Genomic DNA, 19,063 nt, shown 5'->3' with positions numbered 1-19,063 from the left:
TCCCATATCCAAATATTCCGAAATACGGAATATTCCGAAATACGGACTTTTTTGAGTGAGACTGAGATAGTGAAACCTTTGTTTTTTGATGGCTCAGTGTACACAAACTTTGTTTAATACTCAAAGTTATTAAAAATATTGTATTAAATGAACTTCAGACTGTGTGTATAAGGTGTATATGACACATAAATGAATTCTGTGAATGTACACACACTTTGTTTAATGCACAAAGTTATAAAAAATATTGGCTAAAATGACCTTCAGGCTGTGTGTATATGGTATATATGAAACATAAATGCATTCTGTGCTTAGATTTAGGTCCCATCACCATAATATCTCGTTATGGTATGCAATTATTCCAAAATACAGAAAAATCCGATATCCAAAATTCCTCTGGTCCCAAGCATTTTGGATAAGGGATACTCAACCTGTAATGCCACTGTATAGGTCCTTGGTACAGCCACATTTAGAATCCTGTGTTCAGTTCCAGAAGCCATATCTCAAGCGCCTTGAGTCCTGTTGGAGAAAGAGCACTATATAAATAAATAGTATCAAAATTTGTTTCACGGCACCCCTAGGCCAAAGTTTTTTTTATTGAGAAATTCAGAAAAAAATATAAAATTAAGTAAATTGTGTTTATAGCATGTCATCCTCAGGTTCAGTTATGTTGTGAGGGAATGGTTTTGCCAATTTAATAAAGTATAAATAATTTTAATTGGTCCTGGACCACCAAACTATGCTACCAGTGCAAGAACCCCAGTTTGGAAACTACTGCCATAAAATAAACCTTTTTTGTTTTTTTTAAACTACATGTAATACACCTTAGATCTCAGTTCCTAAAAGGTTTTAAACCCTTGCATACAGTAAACTACACATATTTAAAAATCCTACACCGGGCACAAGTGCTCACGGGCCAATTTCATGGCAGTCTCGGATAGGAGGGCATTGTGGATTCACCAAGGGAATGCTGATGCTGACTCCAAGAAGCCTCTTCAAGATCGCAGGAGCAGAGTCCTCTGCTTCTGCCAAATCCACTGCATGACGCTGGGGCTCTCTTGCAGGAGCCCACACCAGTGGGGGGCACCAGGGGCGGAACTACTGGCAGGGCAGGCAGTGCATTGCACTGGGGCCCCGCCGCACTCAAGGGCCCACAGCCGCCGGCATTACAATGAGTCACAATGACTCATTGTATCATGCCGCAGCCGCACACCAGCGCTCCCGTCGGGTCTGCGTCCTGCGACTCCAGCCGCCCGCCCGTCGTAACGAACAGATCAGGCCAGGGCACTACGGGCAGCAGCCGCAGCACCAGACACGCTGCCGCCTCTGTAACACACGAAGAGGGAGGAGGGTCGCTTGGAGATGAGAGGAGCAGCGGCACGGAGGGGGGGGGAGGAGGAGGAGGGAGGTGAAGGAAGGAGCCGCAGCAGCGCTTTGTTACTGGTGGAGGCGCTGCTGCTGCTGCCCCTCTGCTTCACTATAGGCTGTCTACCGAGAACAGCCTATAGTGAAGCAGAGGGGCAGCAGCAGCAGCGCCTCCACCAATAACACAGCGCTGCTGCGGCTCCCTCCTCTACCTCCCTCCTCCTCCTTCTCTACTGCCCGGGAATCGTCAAGCTGCACGAGGAGCCTGAGCCAGCGGAGAGGGTAAGTATAATTCTTCTTTCTTTCTTTCTTTCTTTCTTTCTTTCTTTCTTTCTTTCTTTCTTTCTTTCTTTCTTTCTTTCTTTCTTTCTTTCTTTCTTTCTTTCTTCTCTTTCTTTCTTGGGACTGCCTGCCGCTATGTGTAAAAAGGGGGAATCTGCCTGCCGCTATGTGTAAAAAGGGGGAATCTGCCTGCCGCTATGTGTATAAAGGGGGAATCTGCCTGCTGCTATGTGTAAAAAGGGGGAATCTGCCTGCAGCTATGTGTAAAAGGGGGGAATCTGCCTGCCGCAATGTGTTAAAAGGGAGAATCTGCCTGCAGCTATGTGTAAAAAGGGGGACTGCCTGCCGCAATGTGTAAAAAGGGGGAATCTGCCTGCCGCTATGTGTAAAAAGGGGGAATCTGCCTGCAGCTATGTGTAAAAAGGGGGACTGCCTGCCGCAATGTGTAAAAAGGGGGAATCTGCCTGCCGCAATGTGTAAAAAGGGGGAAGCTGCTTGCCGCAATGTGTAAAAAGGGGGAATCTGCTTGCCGCAATGTGTAACAAGGGGGAATCTGCCTGCCGTAATGTGTAACAAGGGGGATGCTGTCTGCCTTAATGTGTAACAAGGGCACGCTGTCTGCCAAAATGTGTAACAAGGGCAAGCTGTCTGCTGTAATGTGTAACAAGGGCAAGCTGTCTGCTGTAATGTGTAAAAAGTGTACGATGTCTGCCATTATGTGTAACAAGGGCAGGCTGACTGCTGTTATGTGAAAAAAGTGTACGCTGTCTGCCGCTATGTTTAACAAGGGCAGGCTGTCTGCCGTTATGTGAAAAAAATGTACGCTGTCTGCCGCTATGTGTAACAAGGGCACGCTGTCTGCCGTTGTGTAAAAAAGGGGGATGCTGTCTGCCGTAATGTGTAAAAAGGGGACGCTGTCTGCTGTAATGTGTAAAAAGAGGACGCTGTCCGCCGTATGGTGTAAAAGGGTCTCTACCTGGTGTAGTGGTGCTACTGTGGGGCGTAATTTGAATAATGGAGACTACTGTGCACCGTTTTATGAATTGGTATTATTTTGTGGCCACACCCCTTAACCACGAAGCCACGCCACTATGTTTTTTTGCACGCGCCTACGGCGCGCACTGCCCCTGTTTTGCATGCAGGGGTGGGGCTCCAATGCCGTTTCTTGCACACACTGCTAAAATGTCTAGTTACGGCACTGTTGCTAGGTATCCACTTCCCTGAGCAGGCCCCCCTCACCAGATCCTCTCCAGGGGTGAGGGGGTGGACTTGGATGGGATGGGATGGAGGGGGGCCCAAGCCATTTTGTCGCACATGGGCCCACTGCTCGCTAGTTCCGCCACTGGGGGGCACGTCTAAAACTCTTCAGTCAGTTCTGGATTCATTCGGACCTCGACTCGTGGGTTTTACAAATAGTGTCCCAAGGGTACAAACTGGGGTTTCAAGAAGTTCCCCCTCACCGATTGTTCAAATCAGCCTTAGTCAGCAGGGAGAAGGTTTTTATTCAAGCCTCTTCGTGGTCCCGAAGCCGGACGGCTCAGTCAGACCAATCTTAAATCTGAAATCCCTTAATTTCTACCTAAAGAAATTAAATTTCAAGATGGAATCTCTCAGGGTAGTGATCTCCAGTCCGGGGGATAAAGGAGATTTCATGGTTTTGGTAGACATAAAGGATGCCTACTTACATGTTCCCATTTAGCCACTGCATCAAGCTACCTGAGGTTTGCAATTCATGATTGTCATTACCAATTTCAGACGTTGCCGTTTGGTCTGTCCACGGCTCCGAGGATTTTCACCAGGGTGATGGCGGAAATGATGGTTCTCCTTCGCAAGCAAGGAGTCACAATTATCCCGTACTTGGATGATCTCCTGATAAAGGCGAGATCCAGGGACCAGTTGGTGCAAAACATTGCACTCTCCCTGACAGTTCTTCAACAACATGGTTGGCTCCTAAACTTGCCAAAATCGCAGTTGGTCCTAATGACGCGGTTGTTGTTTTTGGGAGTGATACTGGACACAGAAGAGGTTTTCTTCTAGTGGAATGGCTCTGGAGATCCAGAGTCTGGTCAAACAAATTCTGAAACCAGCAAGAGTGTTAATCCATCAATGCATTCGGTTGCTGGGGAAGATGGTTGCGGCCTACGAGGCCATTCAGTTTGGCAGGCTCCATGCCAGAGTGTTCCAGTGGGACCTGTTGGACAAGTGGTCCGGATCCCACCTACACATGCACCGGAGGATAATCCTGTCTTCCAAGACCAGAATCTCACTCCATTGGTGGCTGCACAGTTCTCACCACCTAGAGGGGCGATGGTTTGGGATCCAGGACGGGATCCTAGGGACCACGGATGCAACCCTCCGAGGCTGGGGAGCAGTCACACAGGGGGAAAACATCCAAGGAAGATGGTCAAGTCAGGAAAGTTGTCTCCACATAAATGTTCTGGAGTTAAGGGCCATTTAATAACTGCAGACACAGTACGCACTGGGACGGGTGCCCAGCATCCTCTACGGACTAAGAGAAAAGGATTTACCAGTAGGTATTAAAATCCTATTTTCTCTAAAGTCCTAGAGGATGCTGGGGACTCCGTAAGGACCATGGGGATAGATGGGCTCCGCAGGAGACATGGGCACTTTAAGAAAGACTTTAGTTCTGGGTGTGCACTGGCTCCTCCCTCTATGCCCCTCCTCCAGATCTCAGTTTGATACTGTGCCCAGTGGAGACTGGGTGCTTTTCAGGAGCTCTCCTGAGCTTTCTGACAGAAAGTATTTTGTTAGGTTTTTAATTTTCAGGGAGCACTGCTGGCAACAGACTCCCTCATCGAGGGACTGAGGGGAGAGAAGCAGCCCTACTCTCTGAGTTGCAAGGTCCTGCTTCTTAGGCTACTGGACACCATTAGCTCCAGAGGGATTGGTACGCAGGATCTCACCCTCGCCGTCCGTCCCAGAGCCGCGCCTCCGTCCCCCTCGCAGAGCCGGAAGATAGAAGCCGGGTGAGTATGAGAAGAAAAGAAGACTTCAGAGGCGGCAGAAAAACTTCATGATCTTCACTGAGGTAAAACACAGCACTGCAGCTGTGTGCCTTTGCTCCCATACACCTCACATACTCCGGTCACTGTAAGGGTGCAGGGCGCAGGGGGGGCGCCCTGGGCAGCAATATAAACCTCTTTCGCAAAAATATAACATATATACAGCTGGGCACTGTATATATGTATGAGCCCCCACCAATTTTACAGTTTAAGCGGGACAGAAGCCCGCCTCCGAGGGGGCGGGGCTTCTCCCTCAGCACTCACCAGCGCCATTTTTTCTCCACAGCACCGCTGAGAGGAAGCTCCCCGGACTCTACCCTGCTTATACCATGTTAGACAAGAGGGTTGAAAAGAGGGGGGGGCACATAATTCGCAAATTACATACAGCAGCACTACTGGGCAAACATTAAGTTACTGTTTTATTCCTGGGTTATATAGCGCTGGGGTGTGTGCTGGCATACTCCCTCTCTGTCTCTCCAAAGGGCCTTGTGGGAAAACTGTCTTCAGAAAAAGCATTCCCTGTGTGTGTGGTGTGTCGGTACACGTGTGTCGACATGTCTGAGGAAGAAGGCTATATTAGAGAGGAGCGGGAGCAAATGAATGTGGTGTCTCCGCCGACAGCTGATTGGATGGATATGTGGAATGTTTTAAATGCTAGTGTAAACTCATTGCACAAAAGATTAGACAAGGCAGAAGCTTTGGGACAGTCAGGGTCTCAACCCATGCCTGATCCTATGTTGCAGGGACTGTCATGGTCTCATAAGCGCCCACTATACCAGTTTGTTGACACAGATACCGACACGGATTCTGACTCCAGTGTCGATTACGATGATGCAAAGTTACAGCCAAAATTGGCAAAATCCATTCGATTTATGATTATGGCAATAAAAGATGTTTTGCACATCACAGAGTAACCCCCTGTCGCTGACAAGAGGGTACATATGTACAAGGGAAAGAAGCCTGAGGTAACCTTTCCCCCCTCACACGAGCTGAACGAGTTATGTGAAAAAGCTTGGAAATCTCCAGATAAAAGACTGCAGATTTCCAAAAGGATTCTTATGGCGTATCCTTTCCCATCAACGGATAGGTTACGATGGGAATCCTCCCGTGGATAACACGCTTATCCAAGAAGGTAGCCCTCCCGTCCCAGGATACGGCTACCCTCAAAGAGTGTGCTGACCGCAAACAGGAGATTACCCTAATGTGAAAACAAGGTGATATCTAATTAGCACACAGGTAAGGAATTAAGAAAACCTTTATTTAAGGGTGAAGATGTTTCTCACAAAATCGTTGCCCCAATGCATCATTGAAATTCAAGCTGGAAAGATGATTTTAATATATCACTTGTACATTTTGTATTGCTCTTCTGGTGACAATGTAGTTTGTTTTTGTCAATTACCATTTTAATAATAGGGTAAAGAAAATTAAGTGGATTTTTTAAAGAAAATAATACTTTCAATATACTATTAAAACAAATTAAAATGGTAAAAGTTATTGTACTTTAAGTAAAAATAAAAGAGCTAAAATATCAATCCCAGTTTTGGATTACTTTAATTAACAAAAAAAAATGCATATAGCAGAGGATAGTTTCAATCTGCCTACCGCTGGGTTATGGGCCCAGCATGCTTCCATTGCTGTACTCTGCTGCACATGTAAGTGCAAGAGATCCTGAAGCACTCACTCATCATGGGAAAGTACCAATGTGTTTCTTCGTTGGTTGATGGAAGAAACATCTTACAAAAACTCTCCAGATTATTGACTTTTTAAAGTTTTTCTAGGAAACGTTTTAGATGAATGCTTATTAGCCTTTGTCAGTATGGACTTTTGCAAAGTGTCTCTGTGGCGCAATCAGTTAGTGTGCACGGCTATTAACCAAAAGGTTGGTGGTTCAATCCCACCCAGGGACGTAATTGACCTTGTTATCAGATTTTGGTGATCTTTAAGTAGACAAGTCAAAATTTCAAACCCCCTGTTCTGGTGTAGGGTACCTGGCCTTCTCTGATGTAATCAGAGTTAGATTTGATTCAGTGATTTTATAAAAACAGCTAGGAAGCACAATTTAGCAAGTGGGTTGCAGAGAAAAAGAAATATGCTGGCAAAAAAAATCCAATTGAGTGATTAAACAGCTCTTAATTTTCTGGCTTTATTTTTATGCTAACAAATTTGTTCTCTGAAAAGTGTCCACAAAGCCAAGTCTCTGATTAACACCTTTGTAAGGATGGTTTTTAACCTATTACTAAATTAAACTTGCTTCATTGGAAAGGCAGCAAGATGCATCCTCATTTCAATGTCTACTGAAATAATACAGGTTGACACCAGGAAACATTAACGCCACTGCATCCTTGCTGCTTTCTCATGTGGAAGTCTGTTTAATGTGAAAACAAGGTGATATCTAATTAGCACACAGGTAAGGAATTAAGAAAATCTTTATTTAAGGGTGAAAATGTTTCTCACAAAATCGTTGCCCCAATGCATCATTGAAATTCAAGCTGGAAAGATGATTTTAATATATCACTTGTACATTTTGTATTGCTCTTCTGGTGACAATGTAGTTTGTTTTTGTCAATTACCATTTTAATAATAGGGTAAAGAAAATTAAGTGGATTTTTAAAAGAAAACAATACTTTCAATATAGTATTAAAACAAATTAAAATGGTAAAAGTTATTGTACTTTAATGAAAAATAAAAGAGTAAAAATATCAATCCCAGTTTTGGATTACTTTAATTAACAAAAAAAATGCATATAGCAGAGGATATTTTTAATCTGCCTACCTCTGGGTTATGGGCCCAGCATGCTTCCATTGCAGTACTCTGCTGCACATGTAAGTGCAAGAGATCCTGAAGCACTCACTCATCATGGGAAAGTACCAATGTGTTTCTTCGTTGGTGGATGGAAGAAACATCTTACAAAAACTCTCCAGATTATTGACTTTTTAAAGTTTTTCTAGGAAACGTTTTAGATGAATGCTTATTAGCCTTTGTCAGTATGTACTTTTGCAAAGTGTCTCTGTGGCGCAATCAGTTAGTGTGTACGGCTATAAACCAAAAGGTTGGTGGTTCAATCCCACCCAGGGACGTAATTGACATTGTTATCAGATTTTGGTGATCTTTAAGTAGACAAGTCAAAATTTCAAACCCCCTCTTATGGTGTAGGGTACCTGGCCTTCTCTGATGTAATCAGAGTTAGATTTGATTCAGTGATTTTATAAAAACAGCTAGGAAGCACAATTTAGCAGTGGGTTGCAGAGAAAAAGAAATATGCTGGCAAAAAAAATCTAATTGAGTGATTCAACAGCTCTTAATTTTCTGGCTTTATTTTTATGCTAACAAATTTGTTCTCTGAAAAGTGTCCACAAAGCCAAGTCTCTGATTAACACATTTGTAGGGATGGTTTTTCACCTATTACTAAATTAAACTTGCTTCATTGGAAAGGCAGCAAGATGCATCCTCATTTCAATGTCTACTGAAATAATACAGGTTGACACAAGGAAACATTAACGCCACTGCATCCTTGCTGCTTTCTCATGTAGAAGTCTGTTTAATGTGAAAACAAGGTGATATCTAATTAGCACACAGGTAAGGAATTAAGAAAATCTTTATTTAAGGGTGAAGATGTTTCTCACAAAATCGTTGCCCCAATGCATCATTGAAATTCAAGCTGGAAAGATGATTTTAATATATCACTTGTACATTTTGTATTGCTCTTCTGGGGACTATGTAGTTTGTTTTTGTCAATTACCCTTTTAATAATAGGGTAAAGAAAATTATGTGGATTTTTTAAAGAAAACTATACTGTCAATATACTATTCAAACAAATTAAAATGGTAAAAGTTATTGTACTTTAAGTAAAAATAAAAGAGCTAAAATATCAATCCCAGTTTTGGATTACTTTAATTAACAAAAAAAAATGCATATAGCAGAGGATAGTTTCAATCTGCCTACCGCTGGGTTATGGGCCCAGCATGCTTCCATTGCTGTACTCTGCTGCACATGTAAGTGCAAGAGATCCTGAAGCACTCACTCATCATGGGAAAGTACCAATGTGTTTCTTCGTTAGTTGATGGAAGAAACATCTTACAAAAACTCTCCAGATTATTGACTTTTTAAAGTTTTTCTAGGAAACGTTTTAGATGAATGCTTATTAGCCTTTGTCAGTATGGACTTTTGCAAAGTGTCTCTGTGGCGCAATCAGTTAGTGTGCACGGCTATTAACCAAAAGGTTGGTGGTTCAATCCCACCCAGGGACGTAATTGACCTTGTTATCAGATTTTGGTGATCTTTAAGTAGACAAGTCAAAATTTCAAACCCCCTGTTCTGGTGTAGGGTACCTGGCCTTCTCTGATGTAATCAGAGTTAGATTTGATTCAGTGATTTTATAAAAACAGCTAGGAAGCACAATTTAGCAAGTGGGTTGCAGAGAAAAAGAAATATGCTGGCAAAAAAAATCCAATTGAGTGATTAAACAGCTCTTAATTTTCTGGCTTTATTTTTATGCTAACAAATTTGTTCTCTGAAAAGTGTCCACAAAGCCAAGTCTCTGATTAACACCTTTGTAAGGATGGTTTTTAACCTATTACTAAATTAAACTTGCTTCATTGGAAAGGCAGCAAGATGCATCCTCATTTCAATGTCTACTGAAATAATACAGGTTGACACCAGGAAACATTAACGCCACTGCATCCTTGCTGCTTTCTCATGTGGAAGTCTGTTTAATGTGAAAACAAGGTGATATCTAATTAGCACACAGGTAAGGAATTAAGAAAATCTTTATTTAAGGGTGAAAATGTTTCTCACAAAATCGTTGCCCCAATGCATCATTGAAATTCAAGCTGGAAAGATGATTTTAATATATCACTTGTACATTTTGTATTGCTCTTCTGGTGACAATGTAGTTTGTTTTTGTCAATTACCATTTTAATAATAGGGTAAAGAAAATTAAGTGGATTTTTAAAAGAAAACAATACTTTCAATATAGTATTAAAACAAATTAAAATGGTAAAAGTTATTGTACTTTAATGAAAAATAAAAGAGTAAAAATATCAATCCCAGTTTTGGATTACTTTAATTAACAAAAAAAATGCATATAGCAGAGGATATTTTTAATCTGCCTACCTCTGGGTTATGGGCCCAGCATGCTTCCATTGCAGTACTCTGCTGCACATGTAAGTGCAAGAGATCCTGAAGCACTCACTCATCATGGGAAAGTACCAATGTGTTTCTTCGTTGGTGGATGGAAGAAACATCTTACAAAAACTCTCCAGATTATTGACTTTTTAAAGTTTTTCTAGGAAACGTTTTAGATGAATGCTTATTAGCCTTTGTCAGTATGTACTTTTGCAAAGTGTCTCTGTGGCGCAATCAGTTACTGTGTACGGCTATAAACCAAAAGGTTGGTGGTTCAATCCCACCCAGGGACGTAATTGACATTGTTATCAGATTTTGGTGATCTTTAAGTAGACAAGTCAAAATTTCAAACCCCCTCTTATGGTGTAGGGTACCTGGCCTTCTCTGATGTAATCAGAGTTAGATTTGATTCAGTGATTTTATAAAAACAGCTAGGAAGCACAATTTAGCAGTGGGTTGCAGAGAAAAAGAAATATGCTGGCAAAAAAAATCTAATTGAGTGATTCAACAGCTCTTAATTTTCTGGCTTTATTTTTATGCTAACAAATTTGTTCTCTGAAAAGTGTCCACAAAGCCAAGTCTCTGATTAACACATTTGTAGGGATGGTTTTTCACCTATTACTAAATTACACTTGCTTCATTGGAAAGGCAGCAAGATGCATCCTCATTTCAATGTCTACTGAAATAATACAGGTTGACACAAGGAAACATTAACGCCACTGCATCCTTGCTGCTTTCTCATGTAGAAGTCTGTTTAATGTGAAAACAAGGTGATATCTAATTAGCACACAGGTAAGGAATTAAGAAAATCTTTATTTAAGGGTGAAGATGTTTCTCACAAAATCGTTGCCCCAATGCATCATTGAAATTCAAGCTGGAAAGATGATTTTAATATATCACTTGTACATTTTGTATTGCTCTTCTGGTGACAATGTAGTTTGTTTTTGTCAATTACCCTTTTAATAATAGGGTAAAGAAAATTAAGTGGATTTTTTAAAGAAAACTATACTGTCAATATACTATTCAAACAAATTAAAATGGTAAAAGTTATTGTACTTTAAGTAAAAATAAAAGAGCAAAAATATCAATCCCAGTTTTGATTACTTAAATTAAAAAAAAATGCATAGAGCAAAGGATAGTTTCAATCTGCCTACCTCTGGGTTAGGGGCCCAGCATGCTTCCATTGCAGTACTCTGCTGCACATGTAAGTGCAAGAGATCCTGAAGCACTCAGTCATCATGGGAAAGTACCAATGTGTTTCTTCGTTGGTTGATGGAAGAAACATCTTACAAAAACTCTCCAGATTATTGACTTTTTAAAGTTTTTCTAGGAAACGTTCTAGATGTATGCTTATTAGCCTTTGTCAGTATGTACTTTTTACAAAGTGTCTCTGTGGCGCAATCGGTTAGTGTGTCTGGCTACTAACCAAAAGGTTGGTGGTTCAATCCCACCCAGGGACGTAATTGACCTTGTTATCAGATTTTGGTGATCTTTAAGTAGACAAGTCAAAATTTCAAACCCCTTGTTATGGTGTAGGGTACCTGGCCTTCTCTGATGTAATCAGAGTTAGATTTGATTCAGTGTTTTTATAAAAACAGCTAGGAAGCACAATTTAGCAGTGGGTTGCAGAGAAAAAGAAATATGCTGGCAAAAAAATTCCAATTGAGTGATTAAACAGCTCTTCATTTTCTGGCTTTATTTTTATGCTAACAAATTTGTTCTCTGAAAAGTGTCCACAAAGCCAAGTCTCTGATTAACACCTTTGTAGGGATGGTTTTTCACCTATTACTAAATTAAACTTGCTTCATTGGAAAGGCAGCAAGATGCATCCTCATTTCAATTTCTACTGAAATAATACTGGTTGATACCAGGAAACATTAACGCCACTGCATCCTTGCTGCTTTCTCATGTGGAAGTCTGTTTAATGTGAAAACAAGGTGATATCTAATTAGCACACAGGTAAGGAATTAAGAAAATCTTTATTTAAGGGTGAAGATGTTTCTCACAAAATCGTTGCCCCAATGCATCATTGAAATTAAAGCTGGAAAGATGATTTTAATATATCACTTGTACATTTTGTATTGCTCTTCTGGTGACAATGTAGTTTGTTTTTGTCAATTACCCTTTTAATAATAGGGTAAAGAAAATTAAGTGGATTTTTTAAAGAAAACTATACTGTCAATATACTATTAAAACAAATTAAAATGGTAAAAGTTATTGTACTTTAAGTAAAAATAAAAGAGCCAAAATATCAATCCCAGTTTTGGATTACTTTAATTAACAAAAAAAAAATGCATATAGCAGAGGATAGTTTCAATCTGCCTACCGCTGGGTTATGGGCCCAGCATGCTTCCATTGCTGTACTCTGCTGCACATGTAAGTGCAAGAGATCCTGAAGCACTCACTCATCATGGGAAAGTACCAATGTGTTTCTTCGTTGGTTGATGGAAGAAACATCTTACAAAAACTCTCCAGATTATTGACTTTTTAAAGTTTTTCTAGGAAACGTTTTAGATGAATGCTTATTAGCCTTTGTCAGTATGGACTTTTGCAAAGTGTCTCTGTGGCGCAATCAGTTAGTGTGCACGGCTATTAACCAAAAGGTTGGTGGTTCAATCCCACCCAGGGACGTAATTGACCTTGTTATCAGATTTTGGTGATCTTTAAGTAGACAAGTCAAAATTTCAAACCCCCTGTTCTGGTGTAGGGTACCTGGCCTTCTCTGATGTAATCAGAGTTAGATTTGATTCAGTGATTTTATAAAAACAGCTAGGAAGCACAATTTAGCAGTGGGTTGCAGAGAAAAAGAAAGATGCTGGCAAAAAAATCCAATTGAGTGATTAAACAGCTCTTAATTTTCTGGCTTTATTTTTATGCTAACAAATTTGTTCTCTGAAAAGTGTCCACAAAGCCAAGTCTCTGATTAACACCTTTGTAGGGATGGTTTTTCACCTATTACTAAACTAAATTTGCTTCATTGGAAAGGCAGCAAGATGCATCCTCATTTCAATGTCTACTGAAATAATACGGGTTGACACCAGGAAACATTAACGCCACTGCATCCTTGCTGCGTTCTCATGTGGAAGTCTGTTTAATGTGAAAACAAGGTGATATCTAATTAGCACACAGGTAAGGAATTAAGAAAATCTTTATTTAAGGGTGAAGATGTTTCTCACAAAATCGTTGCCCCAATGCATCATTGAAATTCAAGCTGGAAAGATGATTTTAATATATCACTTGTACATTTTGTATTGCTCTTCTGGTGACAATGTAGTTTGTTTTTGTCAATTACCCTTTTAATAATAGGGTAAAGAAAATTAAGTGGATTTTTTAAAGAAAACTATACTGTCAATATACTATTAAAACAAATTAAAATGGTAAAAGTTATTGTACTTTAAGTAAAAATAAAAGAGCAAAAATATCAATCCCAGTTTTGATTACTTAAATTAAAAAAAAAAATGCATAGAGCAAAGGATAGTTTCAATCTGCCTACCTCTGGGTTAGGGGCCCAGCATGCTTCCATTGCAGTACTCTGCTGCACATGTAAGTGCAAGAGATCCTGAAGCACTCAGTCATCATGGGAAAGTACCAATGTGTTTCTTCGTTGGTTGATGGAAGAAACATCTTACAAAAACTCTCAAGATTATTGACTTTTTAAAGTTTTTCTAGGAAACGTTCTAGATGTATGCTTATTAGCCTTTGTCAGTATGTACTTTTTACAAAGTGTCTCTGTGGCGCAATCGGTTAGTGTGTCTGGCTACTAACCAAAAGGTTGGTGGTTCAATCCCACCCAGGGACGTAATTGACCTTGTTATCAGATTTTGGTGATCTTTAAGTAGACAAGTCAAAATTTCAAACCCCCTCTTATGGTGTAGGGTACCTGGCCTTCTCTGATGTAATCAGAGTTAGATTTGATTCAGTGATTTTATAAAAACAGCTAGGAAGCACAATTTAGCAGTGGGTTGCAGAGAAAAAGAAATATGCTGGCAAAAAAATCCAATTGAGTGATTAAACAGCTCTTCATTTTCTGGCTTTATTTTTATGCTAACAAATTTGTTCTCTGAAAAGTGTCCACAAAGCCAAGTCTCTGATTAACACCTTTGTAAGGATGGTTTTTCACCTATTACTAAATTAAACTTGCTTCATTGGAAAGGCAGCAAGATGCATCCTCATTTCAATGTCTACTGAAATAATACAGGTTGACACCAGGAAACATTAACGCCCCTGCATCCTTGCTGCTTTCTCATGTGGAAGTCTGTTTAATGTGAAAACAAGGTGATATCTAATTAGCACACAGGTAAGGAATTAAGAAAATCTTTATTTAAGGGTGAAAATGTTTCTCACAAAATCGTTGCCCCAATGCATCATTGAAATTCAAGCTGGAAAGATGATTTTAATATATCACTTGTACATTTTGTATTGCTCTTCTGGTGACAATGTAGTTTGTTTTTGTCAATAACCATTTTAATAATAGGGTAAAGAAAATTAAGTGGATTTTTGAAAGAAAACAATACTATCAATATACTATTAAAACAAATTAAAATGGTAGAAGTTATTGTACTGTAAGTAAAAATAAAAGAGCCAACATATCAATCCCAGTTTTGGATTACTTTAATTAACAAAAAAAAATGCATATAGCAGAGGATAGTTTCAATCTGCCTACCTCTGGGTTATGTGCCCAGCATGCTTCCATTGCTGTACTCTGCTGCACATGTAAGTGCAATAGATCCTAAAGCACTCACTCATCATGGGAAAGTACCAATGTGTTTCTTCGTTGGTTGATGGAAGAAACATCTTACAAAAACTCTCCAGATTATTGACTTTTTAAAGTTTTTCTAGGAAACGTTTTAGATGAATGCTTATTAGCCTTTGTCAGTATGTACTTTTACAAAGTGTCTCTGTGGCGCAATCAGTTAGTGTGTATGGCTATTAACCAAAAGGTTGGTGGTTCAATCCCACCCAGGGACGTAATTGACCTTGTTATCAGATTTTGGTGATCTTTAAGTAGACAAGTCAAAATTTCAAACCCCCTCTTATGGTGTAGGGTACCTGGCCTTCTCTGATGTAATCAGAGTTAGATTTGATTCAGTGATTTTATAAAAACAGCTAGGAAGCACAATTTAGCAGTGGGTTGCAGAGAAAAAGAAATATGCTGGCAAAAAAAATCCAATTGAGTGATTAAACAGCTCTTCATTTTCTGGCTTTATTTTTATGCTAACAAATTTGTTCTCTGAAAAGTGTCCACAAAGCCAAGTCTCTGATTAACACCTTTGTAAGGATGGTTTTTCACCTATTACTAAATTAAACTTGCTTCATTGGAAAGGCAGCAAGATGCATCCTCATTTCAATGTCTACTGAAATAATACAGGTTGACACCAGGAAACATTAACGCCACTGCATCCTTGCTGCTTTCTCATGTGGAAGTCTGTTTAATGTGAAAACAAGGTGATATCTAATTAGCACACAGGTAAGGAATTAAGAAAATCTTTATTTAAGGGTGAAAATGTTTCTCACAAAATCGTTACCCCAATTCATCATTGAAATTCAAGCTGGAAAGATGATTTTAATATATCACTTGTACATTTTGTATTGCTCTTCTGGTGACAATGTAGTTTGTTTTTGTCAATTACCATTTTAATAATCGGGTAAAGAAAATTAAGTGGATTTTTAAAAGAAAACAATACTTTCAATATACTATTAAAACAAATTAAAATGGTAAAAGTTATTGTACTTTAATGAAAAATAAAAGAGCAAAAATATCAATCCCAGTTTTGGATTACTTTAATTAACAAAAAAAATGCATATAGCAGAGGATAGTTTTAATCTGTCTACCTCTGGGTTATGGGCCCAGCATGCTTCCATTGCAGTACTTTGCTGCACATTTAAGTGCAAGAGATCCTGAAGCACTCACTCATCATGGGAAAGTACCAATGTGTTTCTTCGTTGGTGGATGGAAGAAACATCTTACAAAAACTCTCCAGATTATTGACTTTTTAAAGTTTTTCTAGGAAACGTTTTAGATGAATGCTTATTAGCCTTTGTCAGTATGTACTTTTGCAAAGTGTCTCTGTGGCGCAATCAGTTAGTGTGTACGGCTATAAACCAAAAGGTTGGTGGTTCAATCCCACCCAGGGACGTAATTGACCTTGTTATCAGATTTTGGTGATCTTTAAGTAGACAAGTCAAAATTTCAAACCCCCTCTTATGGTGTAGGGAACCTGGCCTTCTCTGATGTAATCAGAGTTAGATTTGATTCAGTGATTTTATAAAAACAGCTAGGAAGCACAATTTAGCAGTGGGTTGCAGAGAAAAAGAAATATGCTGGCAAAAAAATCCAATTGAGTGATTAAACAGCTCTTAATTTTCTGGCTTTATTTTTATGCTAACAAATTTGTTCTCTGAAAAGTGTCCACAAAGCCAAGTCTCTGATTAACACCTTTGTAGGGATGGTTTTTCACCTATTACTAAACTAAATTTGCTTCATTGGAAAGGCAGCAAGATGCATCCTCATTTCAATGTCTACTGAAATAATACGGGTTGACACCAGGAAACATTAACGCCACTGCATCCTTGCTGCGTTCTCATGTGGAAGTCTGTTTAATGTGAAAACAAGGTGATATCTAATTAGCACACAGGTAAGGAATTAAGAAAATCTTTATTTAAGGGTGAAGATGTTTCTCACAAAATCGTTGCCCCAATGCATCATTGAAATTCAAGCTGGAAAGATGATTTTAATATATCACTTGTACATTTTGTATTGCTCTTCTGGTGACAATGTAGTTTGTTTTTGTCAATTACCCTTTTAATAATAGGGTAAAGAAAATTAAGTGGATTTTTTAAAGAAAACTATACTGTCAATATACTATTAAAACAAATTAAAATGGTAAAAGTTATTGTACTTTAAGCAAAAATAAAAGAGCAAAAATATCAATCCCAGTTTTGATTACTTAAATTAAAAAAAAAATGCATAGAGCAAAGGATAGTTTCAATCTGCCTACCTCTTGGTTAGGGGCCCAGCATGCTTCCATTGCAGTACTCTGCTGCACATGTAAGTGCAAGAGATCCTGAAGCACTCAGTCATCATGGGAAAGTACCAATGTGTTTCTTCGTTGGTTGATGGAAGAAACATCTTACAAAAACTCTCCAGATTATTGACTTTTTAAAGTTTTTCTAGGAAACGTTCTAGATGTATGCTTATTAGCCTTTGTCAGTATGTACTTTTTACAAAGTGTCTCTGTGGCGCAATCGGTTAGTGTGTCTGGCTACTAACCAAAAGGTTGGTGGTTCAATCCCACCCAGGGACGTAATTGACCTTGTTATCAGATTTTGGTGATCTTTAAGTAGACAAGTCAAAATTTCAAACCCCTTGTTATGGTGTAGGGTACCTGGCCTTCTCTGATGTAATCAGAGTTAGATTTGATTCAGTGATTTTATAAAAACAGATAGGAAGCACAATTTAGCAGTGGGTTGCAGAGAAAAAGAAATATGCTGGCAAAAAAAAATCCAATTGAGTGATTAAACAGCTCTTCATTTTCTGGCTTTATTTTTATGCTAACAAATTTGTTCTCTGAAAAGTGTCCACAAAGCCAAGTCTCTGATTAACACCTTTGTAGGGATGGTTTTTCACCTATTACTAAATTAAACTTGCTTCATTGGAAAGGCAGCAAGATGCATCCTCATTTCAATTTCTACTGAAATAATACAGGTTGACACCAGGAAACATTAACGCCACTGCATCCTTGCTGCTTTCTCATGTGGAAGTCTGTTTAATGTGAAAACAAGGTGATATCTAATTAGCACACAGGTAAGGAATTAAGAAAATCTTTATTTAAGGGTGAAGATGTTTCTCACAAAATCGTTGCCCCAATGCATCATTGAAATTAAAGCTGGAAAGATGATTTTAATATATCACTTGTACATTTTGTATTGCTCTTCTGGTGACAATGTAGTTTGTTTTTGTCAATTACCCTTTTAATAATAGGGTAAAGAAAATTAAGTGGATTTTTTAAAGAAAACTATACTGTCAATATACTATTCAAACAAATTAAAATGGTAAAAGTTATTGTACTTCAAGTAAAAATAAAAGAGCAAAAATATAAATCCCAGTTTTGATTACTTAAATTAACAAAAAAAATGCATATAGCAAAGGATAGTTTCAATCTGCCTTCCTCTGGGTTATGGGCCCAGCATGCTTCCATTGCAGTACTCTGCTGCACATGTAAGTGCAAGAGATCCTGAAGCACTCACTCATCATGGGAAAGTACCAATGTGTTTCTTCGTTGGTTGATGGAAGAAACATTTTACAAAAACTCTCCAGATTATTGACTTTTTAAAGTTTTTCTAGGAAACGTTCTAGATGCATGCTTATTAGCCTTTGTCAGTATGTACTTTCTGTGAAGTGTCTCTGTGGTGCAATCGGTTAGTGTGTCCGGCTACTAACCAAAAGGTTGGTGGTTCAATCCCACCCAGGGACGTAATTGACCTTGTTATCAGATTTTGGTGATCTTTAAGTAGACAAGTCAAAATTTCAAACCCCCTGTTATGGTGTAGGGTACCTGGCCTTTTCTGATGTAATCAGAGTTAGATTTGATTCAGTGATTTAATAAAAACAGCTAGGAAGCACAATTTAGCAGTGGGTTGCAGAGAAAAAGAAATATGCTGGCAAAAAAAATCCAATTGAGTGATTAAACAGTTCTTCATTTTCTGGCTTTATTTTTATGCTAACAAATTTGTTCTCTGAAAAGTGTCCACAAAGCCAAGTCTCTGATTAACACCTTTGTAGGGATGGTTTTTCACCTATTACTAAATTAAACTTGCTTCATTGGAAAGGCAGCAAGATGCATCCTCATTTCAATGTCTACTGAAATAATACAGGTTGACACCAGGAAACATTAACGCCACTGCATCCTTGCTGCTTTCTCATGTAGAAGTCTGTTTAATGTGAAAACAAGGTGATATCTAATTAGCACACAGGTAAGGAATTAAGAAAATCTTTATTTAAGGGTGAAGATGTTTCTCACAAAATCGTTGCCCCAATGCATCATTGAAATTCAAGCTGGAAAGATGATTTTAATATATCACTTGTACATTTTGTATTGCTCTTCTGGTGACAATGTAGTTTGTTTTTGTCAATTACCCTTTTAATAATAGGGTAAAGAAAATTAAGTGGATTTTTTAAAGAAAACTATACTGTCAATATACTATTAAAACAAATTAAAATGGTAAAAGTTATTGTACTTTAAGTAAAAATAAAAGAGCAAAAATATCAATCC

The 19,063-nt window shown here is 38.9% G+C and overlaps 3 non-coding genes across 3 annotated transcripts; all 3 read left to right on the top strand.

Annotated features, from left to right (window-relative positions):
• Positions 1-11,177: 11,177 nt before the first annotated feature.
• On the top strand, positions 11,178-11,251 carry TRNAS-ACU (transfer RNA serine (anticodon ACU)). The gene has a single exon. It is a non-coding gene; the product is annotated as a tRNA-Ser (tRNA).
• Positions 11,252-13,516: 2,265 nt separating this feature from the next.
• On the top strand, positions 13,517-13,590 carry TRNAS-ACU (transfer RNA serine (anticodon ACU)). The gene has a single exon. It is a non-coding gene; the product is annotated as a tRNA-Ser (tRNA).
• Positions 13,591-17,021: 3,431 nt separating this feature from the next.
• Positions 17,022-17,095, top strand: TRNAS-ACU (transfer RNA serine (anticodon ACU)). Its single transcript has one exon. It is a non-coding gene; the product is annotated as a tRNA-Ser (tRNA).
• Positions 17,096-19,063: the final 1,968 nt, after the last annotated feature.

This window comes from Pseudophryne corroboree (assembly GCF_028390025.1).
Source record: "Pseudophryne corroboree isolate aPseCor3 chromosome 7 unlocalized genomic scaffold, aPseCor3.hap2 SUPER_7_unloc_7, whole genome shotgun sequence".
In the NCBI taxonomy this organism is placed as follows: domain Eukaryota; kingdom Metazoa; phylum Chordata; class Amphibia; order Anura; family Myobatrachidae; genus Pseudophryne; species Pseudophryne corroboree.
Note: the sequence above shows the minus strand (reverse complement) of the source record. Positions and strands in the feature narration are given on the sequence as shown.